The 16,779-nt window shown below is 44.1% G+C and overlaps 2 protein-coding genes across 20 annotated transcripts in view; both read right to left on the minus strand.

Annotated features, from left to right (window-relative positions):
• Positions 1-16,779, minus strand: part of Dapl1 (death associated protein like 1) — a 341,707-nt gene that overhangs the window by 284,001 nt on the left and 40,927 nt on the right. The gene's annotated exons all lie outside the window — the stretch shown is intronic.
• The window catches only part of Pkp4 (plakophilin 4), a 205,459-nt gene that overhangs the window by 154,555 nt on the left and 34,125 nt on the right, over positions 1-16,779 (minus strand). The window contains exon 2 of one of the 19 annotated variants that reach the window (XM_050123915.1): positions 3,809-3,931. The exons of the other annotated variants lie outside the window; for them this stretch is intronic. The gene's annotated coding sequence lies outside the window, so the exon portion shown is untranslated. The remainder of the gene's footprint in view (positions 1-3,808; positions 3,932-16,779) is intronic. 19 annotated transcript variants of the gene reach the window in all.

Here is a 16,779-nt window from a genome sequence, read left to right on the forward strand (position 1 = left end):
TCAACATCACCAAGCAGCTTTCCGAAGAAAGTTCAAGAAAATAGCGGTCTTTTAGACAGAACTTCCATGACTTTGATGTTTACAGGCAGAGCAAGCAACAGATTCAATAGCTATTACTTACCAGGGACTCGCTGGGTTCCTGCGGGCAGGGGCTGCTCTTCTGGGAGCTGTCGTTGCATTCTCAGCGAGAAGATGGGGAGAAGGAACCTGACAACATCACAGCCTTTCCTTATGAGGCCTGTAGGTGTGGTGTTGAGTATGGGGGCAGGGAGCTGCTGTTTTGCAGGCTTTCTGAGACTGGGCAGGGTTGGGGGGGTGCAGTGTGAGGTGGAGCTGAACACACGTCACTCCTAGGTCTTAGAACCGAGACTGACGCCAGCTTCGGCACTGTGGTTTCAGGGAGGCCCTGTTGCTCCTTCGAGTTGTTCTAGGGAGAGAGTCAGGTTGAGCATGGTCCACTCCAGCTCAGACACTGACAGCACCGCCATAAAACCATTAGGACAAGAAGGTTGGCTCCGCGCCCGACATCCTATTCGTCACACTAGAGCTCAGCATGTTAAAAAGCTACATACATCCTCAGAATGAACAGTTACAGCGGGCAGAGATCCCCCTGCCTCTGCCTCCAGAGTCCTGGGATGAAAAGCATGCCCCACTAGGCCTGGCTAGATTCCCATATGTTTTATGTGATGAAAAGAGACTACTTCGTACATTATCCCTAGTTTGTACATTTTAACTGATTGCTTGTCCTCATCAAAATACAGTTATCTTTAGGTCTCATCTGTATAATGTGCATGTAATAGGATAGAGGCACACTGTCTAAAAACCTGTACCGAGGACCAGAAACATCTTCGCACAATGTGCAGTGCAGCATTCTTCAAAAACTAAGTTATAACTTAGACCATTCTTCCCTTCCCCCCCCCCTTTTTTTGTTGTTGTTGTTTTGTTTTGTATTTGTTTTTTGAGACGGGTTTTTCTCTGTAGCTTTGGAGCCTGTTCTGGAACTAGCTCTTGTAGGCCAGGCTGACCTCGAACTCAGAGAGATCCACCTGTTTCTGCCTCCCAAGTGCTGGGATTAAAGGCCTGCGCCACTCCCGCCCGGCTTTATTCCTGGTTTTTCATACAACTGATATTTTAGCTACTGTATGACTATACATGATTTCATGAGGAGATGTTTTTCTTAAACTTTCGAGTGAGATGGATATATTTGCGGAAATGCTTCTGCGAAAACAAGACTGAAAACAACGTTTTGTTTTAGAAGTATTTTCCCAACTTGCTCTCTTCTGCCCCTCCCTCCTCTCTCACACACCCTATTTCCACTAGCCGGAAGGAGGTCAATCAGGTGACGCAGCTGACTGCATAAATGTACATTTCTTCTAAAGGGCTTGACGCTGTTTGGAAGTTCTAGTAAATTATAGCAGTCAAATAAAATTGTGAATGCTAAGTTAATGAAAAACGCTCTTCTGATCAACAAGATACAGTATGCAGTGAAAACCAAGGGTCCTGGGAGGAAAGCACCAGGCCTCCTGGTCACAGGGGCTCAGCGGACGGCCACGGGGTCTGCCTACCTTAGCATGCAAACCCTGCCAATCTCTAGGACACCTGCACCTGGCTCTGGCCCACAGAGGCCCTTCTGCTCCACTCTGATCTTTTCTATAACAGCAATCGAGCTGAAGTTTGAAGAACGAAGAACGGTGTGGGAAGGCTGGACATGAACCTCTTTGGGAGCTTATATACACGCTTACCAAGTCCAAGGTCCTGGATTGGATCTTGGCATGTTAAAAAGACCCAGGACAAGAGGAGGGAAAAGAGGTGGAGACAGAGCAAGGAAGCATGGGTATTTAGTAAAGAAATCACTAAAATAATCAAAGACATAAATGAGGTAATAATTCGGAAAGAATCTCTCTGCATCTTCTGGACTCCGAGGCAGAGTGCTCATGCACAGATCCCTCTCAGCGTGGCCGCTTTGTGCAGGTCTGGTCTGTCCTCATAGCCTTCCACACCCCAGCTCCCACCCACGCTCTGGCTGTCATTTTAAAGTCCACACACAAGAGTAAATCCAAACTGACTGTACCTGCACTGCTAAGCCATTTCTGTTTTTCTCTACGCATCTTTATAAGCCAATCCTACTGAAGAAGTCATCTTCCATGGCCTTTGGTTTTGTGTTGGAGGCCTTGGCTCTCGGCCAACCAGCACGGCTCGCCTGTAAGCAGCACACGATGTTCATCGTCACCCATTTGCTTCTTCTCTTACAATATCCCTTCATCTCCTCAGACTTGGGCTTGAGAGCAGGACCCCTGTCTTGTGCCTGTGTCTGACGCTTGTGCCGAGCCATGGGATGGGATGGCTGCTGACAGAGCAGGCTTCCTATCTGAAGGACTAAACAGACACTGGCGCTCCACTGTCAGGAGAAAATGTTTAATACACTGGGCTGCTCAGAGTCAGACGCACGGAACCACCTTGAAGAAGCCTTTTGTTCATTACCTGGCACTGAGAATATCAGAAAGAATCACATTTCACCTTTGATTATTCTAGTTGAGCAACCGGTCTCCTTTTAGTATCTTACAGGAAGAATTCAGAGAAATAACCACAAGTCAAGGAAGCTGCATTCCATTACAAGGACATAATGCAGCCCATGGCGCAATAGGGCCACACCAGTCTTGCTTCGTTCTCGCCTGGGCCGTCAAATGCTTGACTAGGACTCTCGTCAATCCAAGCTGTCCTTCTAGCAATGATGCAAAATGAGCTCTAATCAGAGTCTCAAGTGTGCCTCAGTGTCCTCAGACAGCCCTGACCAGGATGAGTAGGAAAATCAAAGGCCTGCTTTACCTCATATTTTAAAGACTCCATTTGCTACCACCAATAAAGATACACAGGTACCCTGATACAGTGACGAGAGGAAAGGCAGCAGTTGGTTATCCTGAGAACATGGTAAAGTACTCCAAAGACTTAGTTAGATTTACATCTCATAATTTTGCTACTTTTAAAATTTTGCTTAATACTTGACTTACTGTATGCAAAGAAACTTTTAGTCTAGTACAATTAACTTATTACAAACTCACAATTTGTCATTGCAAATTCTAAATTAATGTGATATAACCAGATCAAAAAAAAAAAACACGTTTTAGATGACTGTCCAAGCTACCTCAGAATCTCTCCACAATTAAGGTGATACAAGTGTGTGTGTGTGTGTGTGTGTGTGTGTGTACACACACACAAGTGTGATGCTCAACCAGCCTCGTAGGATTACAGACTGTTAAAGAACAGGCATATGGATAAAACTTGAAAAATTACTCAAATCTAAAAACAAATAAAAGACAAAACAAAAACTCAGGCAGTAGACACTCCATCACCAAGGAAGGCCAGGTACCAAACACGAGAGGAATTAAGAAGCCTGGGTGTCAGGCATTCATGGGAAATGGCTGTGGCTAGATGACAAGGTAATAACAGAGTAACTGCTGCAAAGAACTCTTGAAATGGGAGATTCCAGAAGAATATCCAAGAGGGTAACGTCCCCCAGTCCTTATATTCTGAATACCTGCTTCTACACGGTACTGAGACAAAAAACAGACATAAATGTACAATGGAGTCAAACCAGAATAAGCCTTGTCAGGGCAGCTGCCCAAAGCAGGCAAGGGCATTCAGAGTCAAGGTTACACTGTAGAGGAAGGCAGCAGAGACTCAGAGTTGGGGGCTGATCAAGACTCCGCAGCTGCTCTACCTGCACCCAAGACCGAGTACTTCAACTGCAATGGGCAACCAAAATAATAGGATTCAAAAGGAAATTCAAGTCTGTTCCCATCTAACTTACAGCTCTTTATTCTTCCAAGCAGTCTTTTCAAGATCCACACTTCATAGTGTAGCTCGGAGGGAAAAAAGTTCGGGCTGAAGCTGGAGCTCCTGCACATTTTCTTTCAGGATGAGGAGCGGATCTCTGGAGAGGCAGCAACAGAGACCAAGTCAGGCCTCCTCCACACTCCCACTTCCTCTGACTGCTTAGGCTCTTTTTGCTCCAGGCCCTGCTGGGCCCCACCCCAGCTGTGTCCCTGACTTTAGAAGAGAGGAGCACCACCTGAGGGACCTCCTTAAGTCCCCTCCCTTCCCCCACTCAACCTGCCACACAGGTCACCTGCAGAGCCTGCTCACCTGTCCTTCCTCTAGTATTAACTGTTTAGAGAGGAGGCTGTTCGTGGGTTTATCAAAAACAACAGCAATTTCAGGCAACATGGTATGGGACAAAACCTGGCTCAGGACTCAGGTTCAGGGTCCTGATTGCTCTTGTCTCAAAGTTAGGTATTTTTTTTAAAAGGGCTGTCTCATTTTCCTAGGAAGTCTGCATTGGGAGCTTAGTGGACCAGGACACTTTGATGATGGCTTCTCATTAGACTAAGAATCTGACTCCTCAGCCCCAAGGGCTCATTTCATGAAAGAACATGAAAGACATGAACAGAGTGTCCTCCAATCGACTCAGACTCAGGGTGCCCACAGCTGCACCCAATCCCCCTAACCTGCCTGCTTAGAACACCTTTCTTAAAGGGCATTGGGCAAGACAGAAAGTTACCTAATCCAGTCTTGCAATGTCTAGGTCAAGCAAGCAGGAGCAACCTAAAACCACGTAATAAACTAAACCCATGACATGGTGGTCGGTACCTGTCACGCCCCACCTCGTCCAGCAAGGATGATGCGCGACACACCGGAGCTCTTCTCACTGCAGTTTATTCCAGGACTTTATTCACTTTCCCTCTCTCTCTTTCCTCTTCCCCTCTCTCTCCTTCTCTCTCTCTCTCTTCCCGGGCAAACCTCTCCCAGCCCTTAAGTAGGCATGGGCTGCCAACCCCGAACTGCCAGGTGGGCACTGCCCATAGGTTCACGCATATGCAGGCAGCTGATAATCATTGCGTGATCACAGCATAGGTCAGGCCTTAGCCATCTCAGGAGTTGATTATACATCTTCATCAGGTGTGACACCACGCAGCTCGCTACAGGTACCAGGAAAGGAACCGAGCTTCCCTCTTCTTAAAAATACAAACTCTTGTCTCCATTTTTTCTGTGAAGGCATCTTTGAAGACCAACATAAACAAGTAATGTGGTGATCTACAGTAACTCTTGTCTGCTATAATCAGTAGACCAACTGTTAAGCAAAGATAAGAGATCACTGAAATGATGAGGTGAGAAATGGAGCGTTCCCAGTGATTTATTCAATAAACCCTTCTTTTCCTCTCTCCCTCCCTCTCTCTTTCAAGACAGGGTCTCACTAGGCAGCTCTGCCAAACTGGCCCCAGGCTCACAGAGATACTCCTGCCTCTGCCCCCAGAGTGATAGGACCTAAGATATACACTACCATGCCCAGCAACGTTTGATATTATAAATGTTTTCCACTGAGCTGAAATAGCTGGGAAAGTAAGATTTCAAAACTATGTGAGTGTGCTGGCTAGTTTTATATCAATTTGTCACAATTTGTCACCAGCTAGAGACATACGTGGGAAGAGGGAATTTTAATTGAGAAAATGCCTCCATATGATCGGCATGTAGGCAAGTCTGCGGTGCATTTTCTTGGTCAGCAGGTGATGTGGAAGGGCCCACTCACTAGGGAGGTGGTGCCCCAGGGCAGGTGGTCCTGGGTGTTTTAGGAACACAGACTGAGCAACCCCAGAGAAGTAAGCCAGCAAGCAGTGATCCTCTTCAGTTTACGCCCTCAGGTTCCTGCCCCGAGTTCTCCCAGGGCAGGGCGGTGAGGTCTAACTGTGAGCTGAGAGAAATTCCTTCTCTCCCTGAACTTTTGTTCAAGGTGTTTTCACACAATAGAACTCCAAATAAGGCTTACTGCGGGAAATTTGTCTGCATTGATACTCGAGACTGCCAATAAAGTTAAACCTTGAATCAAAGGACAGAGTCAATGTTCATAGCTGGTCAGAATTTGCCATAGAGAGGTTGAAGGATCAGAGTGTCAGATAGAGAGATTCACAGGAAGCAGCAGGGAAGGATTTAGAGATCTGAGGGCTTTCCAGTCTGCGAAACATGGAGAATAGGATCAGCTGATAGTTTCTCAGCTACTTTTTTAATTTATCAGGTTTTTATCCCAATTTCTGACTCCAGGTTTTATTAATAATAAAATAACTTAGATAAAATACATTGGTTATTTTGGAATTGTAAAAAATAGTTGGAAATTCTTGTGAATGTGTAAACAGAGATTGGAAATAATACCTATTCCTGATAACCCAGTAAAGGTTCGCACATCTATGACCCCAGTATCCAGGGCAGGGATGAAGGCAACATCCAGGAAGATTCCCAGGACTGGTCAGCTACCTAGTCAATCTGCCAGGCTCCATGAGAAACCACACCAGAAAGCACGGGAGGAAGGGAGACAAAGAGGGACAAGGATAGAGTCTGACTGAGAAGTGTTTGCAAGGCCAGCTTGAGTAAATGCACCCTCGTCATCTCAAAAGGGACTTTAAGTTACTACTCCTGGGTCTAATAAGTAATTAAGTGCTACTAGCAAGTAAGTCTGGCAAAAGCTTAATTCGGTTTTAATATCTCTCCAGTTCTTGCTGGGAGAAGGGTTAAACCATCTAAAATGGTAAGACACCGTCCTCAGAGCATGAGTATGAAGAACAGAAATGGCGACAATCGTTAGGGAGCCACACTTAACTCACTGAACAACAACTGATTATCAGGCACTGAGCTCTATATACCTTTTAGGAGCCTGTTTCTAATTGCTTCCTAATTCTGATGCCAAATCCAATGACAAGAGTGACTGGGGATGTCCATTCGCTCTGTCAAGTTATCAAAGTAGTCAATGTGCGTCTGGGAATTTACCGGGGGATACCAGTCATTCTGTGAACGCCATAGATTTTAAGCAGGGAAAACGACACTTAGGAAACAGCAAGAAAGAATGTGTGCTTAAAAGGCAACTTACAGCAGGGTGAATATTAGAATCTATGGAAAGCCTTCCCTGTGGTCTTGTATATCTCAAACTCTCCATTTCTGAAAAGCACACGAATTCAAAGTAAGTGACTCTCATAGCGTGTCCTGCAGCACCAGCAACAGCCCAGGTCTGCTGCAGCAGAAACTCCAAGTGCAGGGCCAACTATTTAAAACCCATACAGATGAATCTAACAGACACTAATGGCTCTTCTGACATACAAGTCATAAGGTAATATACTAAAGCCCCATCATAACTGTAAATATGAAAATACGGTGTGGATTTAGATTTACAAAAGTTTTAACAAAAACATCAAAGTTCATTTCTCCTTAGCTACAGAAATAATTCTGCACTTCGACATCCCCAAACTGGGACATAACAGTTTATTATCTTGTGGTAATAATAGTTCTAGGAAAATAAGAAAGATAACCTAAATATTCTAAATGCTAAAATATTCTAATTAAAATTGAAATGTCCAATGTAATTGGAGTGGTCTTAAATTTTGAAAGTCCCATTTGGAAATTATAAGTAGATGCCAAATTAATAAAAATAAGACTTGGGGCTAGGGAGATGGCTCAGTCAGTAAAGCCCTTGCCTTGAAAGTGTGAGCACCTACCTTCAGATCCCCAAGACACGTGTAAAAAGCCAGGAGTCTGAGACAGCCATGTGGACAGCAGGGACAGACAGACCCCTGAAAGACATGACAGCTAAGATGGCCTATGTTGTAAAGTTCCAGAACAATGAGAGGACAGACTGTCTCAAACATAAAGGTAGAAGGTCCCTAGGAATTGACATCAACATGTTCTTGGGTCTCTACACTCTCATGAACCACGCACAAGTGTATATACCCATGCCTGCAAACACACACAGGAAATACGACTCAACAAAATACAAACTTAAGTATATTTAATTATAATTTCAGTTTTGTACCAAATATATTCTTTGCCTTATGAGATTATGCGTTCATTCACCCATCATCCAAAGTTCTTCCAGGGGAATTAAAGCATTTCTTAAGTCCTTGGAGTTTTGAATCCCCAGAGAGGGAAAAAAAATTCAAGGTAAAAGAAGAAACAAGGGAATCTTCCCAGCCGAGGAGTTACCACCCAGACTCCATCATCGAACAAGACGAAGACAAAGCATTTCACAATTCCTTCTTCTGTGTCTTTTACACGAGGTGACATGCATTTAGAAAATACTAGAAGCAGAGAGAGTGCAGTTAACTTGATACTGCTTACATCATCTGACACATGTCACTTCCAGGAGCGTTTCCAAGTCTGCACATGTGCTGTAGCTCAAACTTTTAATTAGCCTGAAGAATTCCTGCAGGCAGAGGCTCTAGTTAGATTTATGTAAAGCAGATGTGGCTAGCAAAGCTAAGCAAGTTATAGGATAGGCCCACAGACTGCGGCACTCCCCAGCAAGAGTTCCCACAGCATTCTTAAGTATATAAATAGCAGATCACAGAGCAGAAAGTCTCAAGGATTGGTGCCAAAAGTTTATTTTAAAACAGGGTGCTTACTCGTCTATGCTTTTGGGAATGCCTACTTTTATTCTTTCAAAACACACCTCTAGTATGCTGTGGAGTTTGAACTAAATATAAGCAGGCATTCTACTTTTCTGTGTTGTGTGGAATATTAGTTTAACTATGTAAAGATGTGTTGCATTTGTTTACCTTGCTTGCCTAAGGCACCTGATTGGTCTAATAAAAAGCTAAAAGGTCAATAGTCAGGTGGTATAGGCAGGACTTGCAGGCAGGGGGAGTAAGCGCAGGAGGAATCTAGGTTCAAAAGAGACAGAGGGAAAGAAAAAGGAAGAAATTAAAAGAGATCCAGGGAGACGACAGGGCCAGTCAGACATGGAGGAAGCAGGAAAGTAGTGCATACGAATCAAAGAAAGGTTAATTAACCAAAAAAAAAATAATAACCTCGAGGCAAAAGTTAGATGAAAAGGAACAGGTTAAATTGAGCTAGAGGGACAAGCCTAAGCTAAGGCCGATCTCTCATAATTAATACTAAGTATCCGTGTCTTTATTTGGGAGCCGGTTGGCAGCACAAAGAAAACCCCCACTCAACCACTATTAACATAGGAGCTGACACAACTCTGAGAAACACCTAGTACATCCATCTGGGTGTCTTCCTGAAGGATGGAGCTGTGTATTTTACAGGAGACTACTTGGGCTGTATGACTGGAATGGACCGGGAGGTAGAGGGGATCCCATAAAGAGTGGGACCCAGGGAGGAAGAGGGGTCATCAGAAGGAGGGGCTTGAAGGAGAATCTGTAACTGAATCTGAACAGTCAAGGGATTTAACAGACTATTCAAATGGCGGTTTCTAGACCAGGCACTACTGTGGGAAGGAGGGCTCTACCTTATTTCTAGGAGCCTACTGAGATGTGCTCCCCTCTAGTAATAGGAAGATAGACTCTAAAAGTCCAAGACGTAGAGCTAGCTGTTAATGAAACTGGCTTACCCGCTGGATCCAGTACCTTATTTCTAGAACACTAGCAAGGTCCTTGCTTTGTTATAACATCAGCCAAGCCCAGGTAAAACAGTGTCTAAAAGACGGGTGCTAATTTGTACTCATTCAGTGCTTCAAGTGTCATCATCTTAGCATTTTAAATCCAAGTGGATGACCTGTTAAATGCAGCAAGCCAAATTTTACTTTATTATATGTAGTTAAGTGCTTCTGCCCCTCAAAAAAACTTCACATAAGAATGTAATGGAGATTTGATGATGCTTAAACCTTATGCAAACACTGCCCAATGCCAGCACACAAGACCCCTAAAGTACACACTGAGGAAAGTCCCTGGGCTATTGCAAATGACCCTGCATCTTTAGCAATACCAGGTAGTGAAAAGTAATATGTCTTGGACAAGAAAGCCTTCCCTAGGCAAACATCAGCATGATGTCACTGTCTGCAGAGAGAATATAAAAGCCAATCAGGTGCCAGAGAGGCGCTGCTCAGCAGCTAAAAGCACTTCCTTCATAAGCTGGACCTGAGTTCAAGTTCCAGAGCCTATAGTAGGAGAGAACCAACTTGTGAACATTGTCCTCCGACCCCTACAGGTACACTGACATCATGTTTATGTGACACAATAGCAAATGGAACCAAGTTTAGAAACCGTTTCAGAATAGGCAAGAGTTACATTAAAGTAACAGTCATGCATTTCTAGAATATAAAGCTATACAATTTTGTCCTGCTCATGGAAGTGTTTAAATTTCCCTCTTCAACAAAACAACATCAGATGGCAACAAAGGAGTATGGAAGCCCTGGGGCACAGCCAGCTCGCAGGCCCTGCAGCAATGCTTGGGGCTCAGGCTCCATGGGCTGCACGTGTGCCATAGACGGTTGTCAGCAGGGGGATAAGCAGCTGCTCCAGGAGAACAAGCAGGAGGCTGCGGAGATGCTAAAGCATCACTCTGAGTAATGCGGCGTCTGGGGAATGCTGAGAAACAGAAGCACACAAACCAACTTGGCATGGGGCGATTAGAAATGAAATGGTTCATTTAAGTGACGTCAATGGGTGCCCAGAGGAGGACAGGAAGGCAGCGCTACAGGGCAACAACCAGTGTTGGGCTTTTTTATTGTTTTGTTTTATTATGTGAAGGTTCTTGCTGGTAATATTGATTTTTGGTAATATATATTGGAAGTCCAACAGTCCACTGGGGCTACAGCCCAGGGAGTAGCCCCACGAGCCCAGCAAACAAGGAAGGCTGCCGAAGGGATAGCAGTGTTCCTGGAGAGCTGCTGAGCTGGTGTCCTCCTTAGGGTGTTTCCAAGGTGTCTGTTGTCCTAGCCCAGCCTTGAATCCATCTGTGTTCAGGTTTAGAAGCCATTAGAAATATTCCCAGGTTGCTGAGGTCTCAAATAAAGCAACTGCCCTGCAAAATGACTCCCAGCATCAGCAGCAGAAACCAAGCAAGACAGTTGGGCATGAAGACTTGGGTCTATCATAACTCCCTGGACCCAGGGACTAGATATTCCTAACAGTCCAGCTGCCATGGAGGCTCCTTCTCCCTTGCCCACCTGCCCTCCCAGAATCCGTTCCCATGTTCAAGACCCACAGTTCTGGGTCAAACATGTAGGAGAGCTGTCACCGACTTGTTTAATGTCATAGATCTGACTTGGAGATCCCTCCCCTAGGGACAAACGGAGGCCATTACCAGTCATCAGCAGGCTTCCATTTTTCCGGGCACTGGCGTTAAGTTAAATAAGCACTGCATTTTTGTTGCTCAGGGAAACCAAATATCTGTAAACACAGAAAGCTTCTGTGCCTTTTCTTTACAGAACTTGGGTTGTTAACGAGGATGGGTTTTCTTTATTTGTTGCTATTATGCATGTTTACCAAAGAACAAAAACATATTTTTAAGGCCACAATAAAAATTCTGCATGCTTAATAATAATCTTGACTGGTATAATTCAACAAGGCTGGCATTGCTGCAGTTCTCTGGATAATTGTTCTCTACAGAAACAACCACACTGACGAAGGCCTTCATATTCGCTACTGTCAGGAGGGTGTGCTGCACTGCGGTTAGGACGTCCCCGCTTCCGCAGCACAAGAGAAACGATGCCAGTGCTGGAAACAGGCAATTAGAAAACAAACACGCGAGATTAGCCAGCCCTGATCATTTGCGAATGTAAAATGCACTAAATTTCCTTACGTACTGTTCATGAGAGTGCCATCAACTCACTGCTCAAGATGACTCTTGCCCACTTTCCGTTCAGTTAACACACTACCTACAACACCTCAGAATTTCTGGGAGATTACCGTCTTACCTTCTGATCTATGCTGCTGCCCATGGTTAACACAGTGAGAGATTGGGAAGTCGCGTCTAGAGGACGGGATGTCTCATTCTTTTGCCCCTCTTCCTAAACCCACTGTAGTTAGCAACGCTCCCACATCCTTTTATACAAGGAGTCTGAAGCTCATTTATGAGCAAGGGCTGCTTTTGCTTGATCCAAGTATTGCCAGTATCTTTTTCTTTATTGCCAGTATCTTTTTCTTTCTAGAAATAACTGACCTCACTTTGACTGAGTAGCTGCAGAGTAACTACAACACTATGATTTAGTCCACACTGTCACAAAGTCAAGTGGTCCAAACCATAGGAAGGGTCAGGGGTGCTCTTCTCGGCCAACCACACCAACACGAATGTCTGTCCACACCAGGAGACTCAGGCCCAACTATCCTTCAGGGCTGGTAGAACGCTGACCTCGGTTATTCTAACTCACGCAGGTACACACATTACATGTTTTCTCCCCAAACTCAGCAGTTTCTCTCTAGACAGAGACAGAACTGGGCTGGTAAGGAACTACCCTCTACTAATGAGCAGGGAGACCTGACAAGGTGGGTCCCAGGTACTGGGCAACACAGCGGGCTGAGCTGCAGGCCTTATTCTGGGTTGAGTAGGGGAGTCCTCTGGGACACTGGGCATTGGGATTGACAGGTGAGTACTTGGGCAATGGTGTTCCTATACTTGAAGGGTCATTGCAAAATGGGCCAGTTTTTCTCTCTAAAAATGCCAGTACTCTGGGGGCTAATATGAGAGGATTGAGAATTCAAGGCCACTATGGGCAATGCTACAAGTTCCAGGCCAGCCTGGGCTAGTAGTGAGATATTCTCCCCTAACACAAAACCAAACCAACAAGGCAGCCAAATGGATTGAGTAGTTGTAGGCATTTAAAATTAAGTTTCATCAATTCCCAGTTGATAACCACTTGTAGTGAAAACTTGTCCAAAGGAGTCCCGCTGGGGAAAGAAACTACTTTTAAGAATAGGCTGCTTGCCCAGCAGTAGATGGCGAACAGAAAACGAAGTCATGAGCATCTCTGGAGGGTCTTCTCTCACGTATCATGTTAGGGCTTTCCCTTTTTCTATTTCTTTTTAGTTTTCTTACTATTTTTCATTTTTATTTTTCTCTTCTTGGTATTATAATTTTTTATTTTTTTCTTTAGGTCCTTCTCATATTCCTTATGGCTTACACTTCAGTGTTTCCACGGGACTCCTGAGTATGCAATGAGTGGGTTCCTGTTTCTTATGCCTTCTCTTGGGTTCTTTTCCTTCTGTTTGTTTGTTTGTTTTGTCCAGTTTCAATTTGTTAGTTTTACCTTATCATATTATTTTATTTTATTGTTATCCTTTAGAAACCTGTTGTGTTTTCTAAGGAGAGACAGGAATGGATTCGGATGGGAGCTGAGGGATGGAGGAACTGGGATGGCTAGAGGGATGGGAAACCATAATCAGAAAATACTATGTGAGGGGAAACACTATTTTCAATAAAAGTGGAAGAACGGAGTTTCATGAGCTGGACGTGGTGACCTAAGTCTTTAACCCCATCACTGTAGAGGAGGCGGCAGGAAGATCGGCCTGGCGATATGAGACCCTATCCCAAACTAAACTAACAAAGCTCTGCAAGCTTTCCCCTTAACCCATCAAGATGTGGGATCCCCTTCTGTACATGAGTTGCTTTTATTGGTTAATGAATAAAGCTGCTTTGGCCTATGGCAGTGCAGAATATAGCCAGACTGGAAGAGATATATAAAGAGAGAGTAGGTGGAGTCAAGAAGATGCCATGTAGCTGCCAAAGGAGGACACCAGAGCCTTACCAAAAGCCACAGCATCATGGTGACACACAGATTAATGGAAATGGGTTAATAGAAGATGTAAGAGTTAGCTAAGAGTACACCTAAGCTATTGGTCAAGCTGTTTAATTAATATAGCTTCTGTGTGATTATTCAGGTCTGGGTGGCAGGTAATGAACAAAGCAGTCTCCGCTAACAAAATGGCATCCAACAGCGGTAAGGTTCTGGCATCCTTCTCCTTCGGTAGTTACATGGCATCTCCTTGACTCCACCTATTCTCTCTCTATACATCTCTTCCAGCCTGGAATATTCTGCCCTGCCACAGGCCAAAGCAGCTTTATGCATGAATCGATAAAAGCAACACATATCCAGAAGGGCTTCCCACATCACCACCACAGCAAACTACTCAATGGCAGGGAACCTGGAGGGGTGCTGAGGCCCCTCCTAGAGGCACCACAATAAGGCTCCTTGACTGGACTGCCCTGTACCACATGCTTCGGACCTACTGGGGTTACAGAGCACCGGGAGGCTACTCCAGTACCACAGGCTATGTTAGGACGCTCCCTTCTCTGTGCTCACACCACCACGGTGTGCTAGGCAACACACAGCTGCGCCTGGCACTACCTCAGCAACACAAGCATTTCTCCCTCCAGTCCCAGCAGAATCCACTGTTTCAGATGACGGCGTGGAGCGGGAGTGTGTACCGGGAATGTGTACCAGGAGTATGTACTAGCAAAGCACAGAGTCAAGGGGCCTGAGCAACAAAGCTCCTCTGCCTCCTAACCTGCCTCAGTTTAACAGTGCAGCATCCCCAGAAGCATCCTCTTGATGGCTACCAGGCCATCATTAGCATGGTAAAACTAGATTCCTACTAAGGGAATGCTAAAAAGAAAAATGGTAACCAACCAACCAAATCATATTTAACAATGGTTACCCTTTTCAGATGACCATGTAAACCAATAACATCATAAAATGTTAAGTGTTACTAGACAAACTCATGTGACTTTTATACTTAGATATAATTGTGCTTATTTCAAGTCACTGTATAATCCTAATTTAAATTCATATTCATCTAAAAACATATGAAAGGCCACTTAAGCTAAAGTCCCTGGCCCCGTCCTCACTAAAAGCCATCCCCCATTCATCTTTTATGCCTTATGCTCATATTCTTTCCTCATACTTTCTACCATATTCCAAATTAAATATATAATATCGAGCTCTCCCCTCCTTGCTGTTTCATTGGCTTGTCTTTTCTGGTTGAGCGTTCAGTGAATAAGCACTGCTGACCTGGTATTTTGTCACATGGTAACCATATTCTGTGTGAGATGCTGGCTTCCACCTTTATCCCTGGAAGATTAATGCTCCAACGGCAACATCAGCAACTGTTGATTGAATGTTTCCTACGAATCCGTAGAACTAAGCACTGTGCCGCTTTTATTACTTAATACTCAAGGCAAACTCAGTTACACATTATCTTTACTGCACAGTTGAGAACACAGAGTCAGAAAGGTAAATAACCGGCATAAGGTCACAGAGGTAGGAAGTGACTAAGACAGGGCTAACGCCTGGTGCCCAAAGCCTTAACCAACCCTTCCCATCACGTCACCCCACCCCAGTCAGCTTCCAGGAAGAAAAAGAGACCTTAAAACAAACAAACAAACAAACAAACAAACAAACAGAGGGAAAAAGGTTTTAAAAGAGCTTAAGTCCTCAAATCAGTATTTATTTTCTCTGTAGGACTTAGGATTTCTCTGCACTGGGCAAGAAAAAACAAAGAAACTAAAGAGGAAAGGGAAGAGGAAAGGGAAAAGGGAGTTGAATGTGTAAACTAGGCAAAAGGACAAGGGCAGAGCAAGGCCCTTCAGAAACACAGGGATACAAATGAGGCCTCCAAGACAGAGACACACTGTGGTCATCTAAAAAGTCAATGCCTGAGCCAAGGCTTGGGGTGCTTGTGACCACAGTGGACACTGCCATAGGAGCAAGTTTGCAGCCAGGCTTCTCCACAGTGAGTAACAAGCAGTCAGAGCTAGACAGCAAGAAAAGAATTGCTAAAAATGTAATTTAAAATTGTATAGTGTTTTAGAGTCAAAGATGTAGCTAAGTGGTAGAACACAGACTTAGCACACACCACGTTTGGTCCCTAAGGTCCTCCGGCCAACATAAAGAAAATAAAAAATTGTAACTGTACTTAGGCTAACACCACTGACTTGGTGAAGCAGAGATGCCTACACACACACACCCTCTCTTTCAAGTGCAGGGATGGGACATGCCTGGAAGCCTGTTGGCACTGTACAGACTAGCAGAGACAATCTTGTCTGCTTGTATTTCCTTATAGTACACTGGAAGCGGGGAGCCAAAGGAAAGTGTGTCTTCCTCCAGGTTTTTGGTGCTTTCTGTCAACTTTCTCTAGGAGTTAAGTAACCTTCCAAGTTATCACCCTACTCACCTGGGAGTCCCTGACTCTTTGCACTCTCGATCAGTCTGTGACAAATGACACTTCGCTTCAGCATTTTTCTTTGATTACTATTAAGGCAGAACATTTAAAGTGGCAATGTATTTTACCCCACTGGACATTTTCAAAGCCCCACAGCTAAATACTGCCCTTTCTTTATGGATCTGAAAAGAAAACTAGGCTCAAGGTATTTAATATATCTGTCCAAACTTATTTAGCAAACAAACAGCAAAACTATTTATCTCTATTTGTTTTCCAAGGTATTATTTATTTACAAATCAAAATAGCTAGTAAGTTAATTTTACTTATAATGAAAATATTTAATACCTTGAAATGTCTTTGCAGTTGGTTTAGAAAAAGTGCTATTAAAAATCTAGATAAGAAATTAAATAATAAAAGTGATTTATTACCATATTAAAGTGTTTTTAATACCTGTGATTGCCTGGTTCATACATTCTGCCCCAAAAAAAACCATCCTACTGTTATTAATCATTGCTTCAGACACATGGAGTCTATATTTTGCTCATCTATTTTTACATTAATGAGACATTTTAAATTACTTTTTCATACTATTACAAACAACTATCGTTTATGGAACATTTGGGCCCAGTTCACGCGTCCACTAGATGTCAGGTAAGACTGTACAAGGGTTACGTCTGTTAGCATAAGTCAGTCTTTCCAGTTCTATGCAGTTGCCCCGAGGTGAACTGGCTTTCATAATGCACATAACGACGTGAATGCCCTCTCGTCCTCAAGTGCTGGGGACAGGAAAATCTCGTGTGGTGTGATGGATGAACATCTCAACTGAAGGAAGCACAGTGAGGAA

The sequence above is a fragment of the Alexandromys fortis genome, unplaced genomic scaffold, assembly GCF_014885135.2.
Source record: "Alexandromys fortis isolate MF-2015 unplaced genomic scaffold, M_Fortis_MF-2015_v1.1 scaffold_8_9099976_23576923, whole genome shotgun sequence".
Classification (NCBI taxonomy): domain Eukaryota; kingdom Metazoa; phylum Chordata; class Mammalia; order Rodentia; family Cricetidae; genus Alexandromys; species Alexandromys fortis.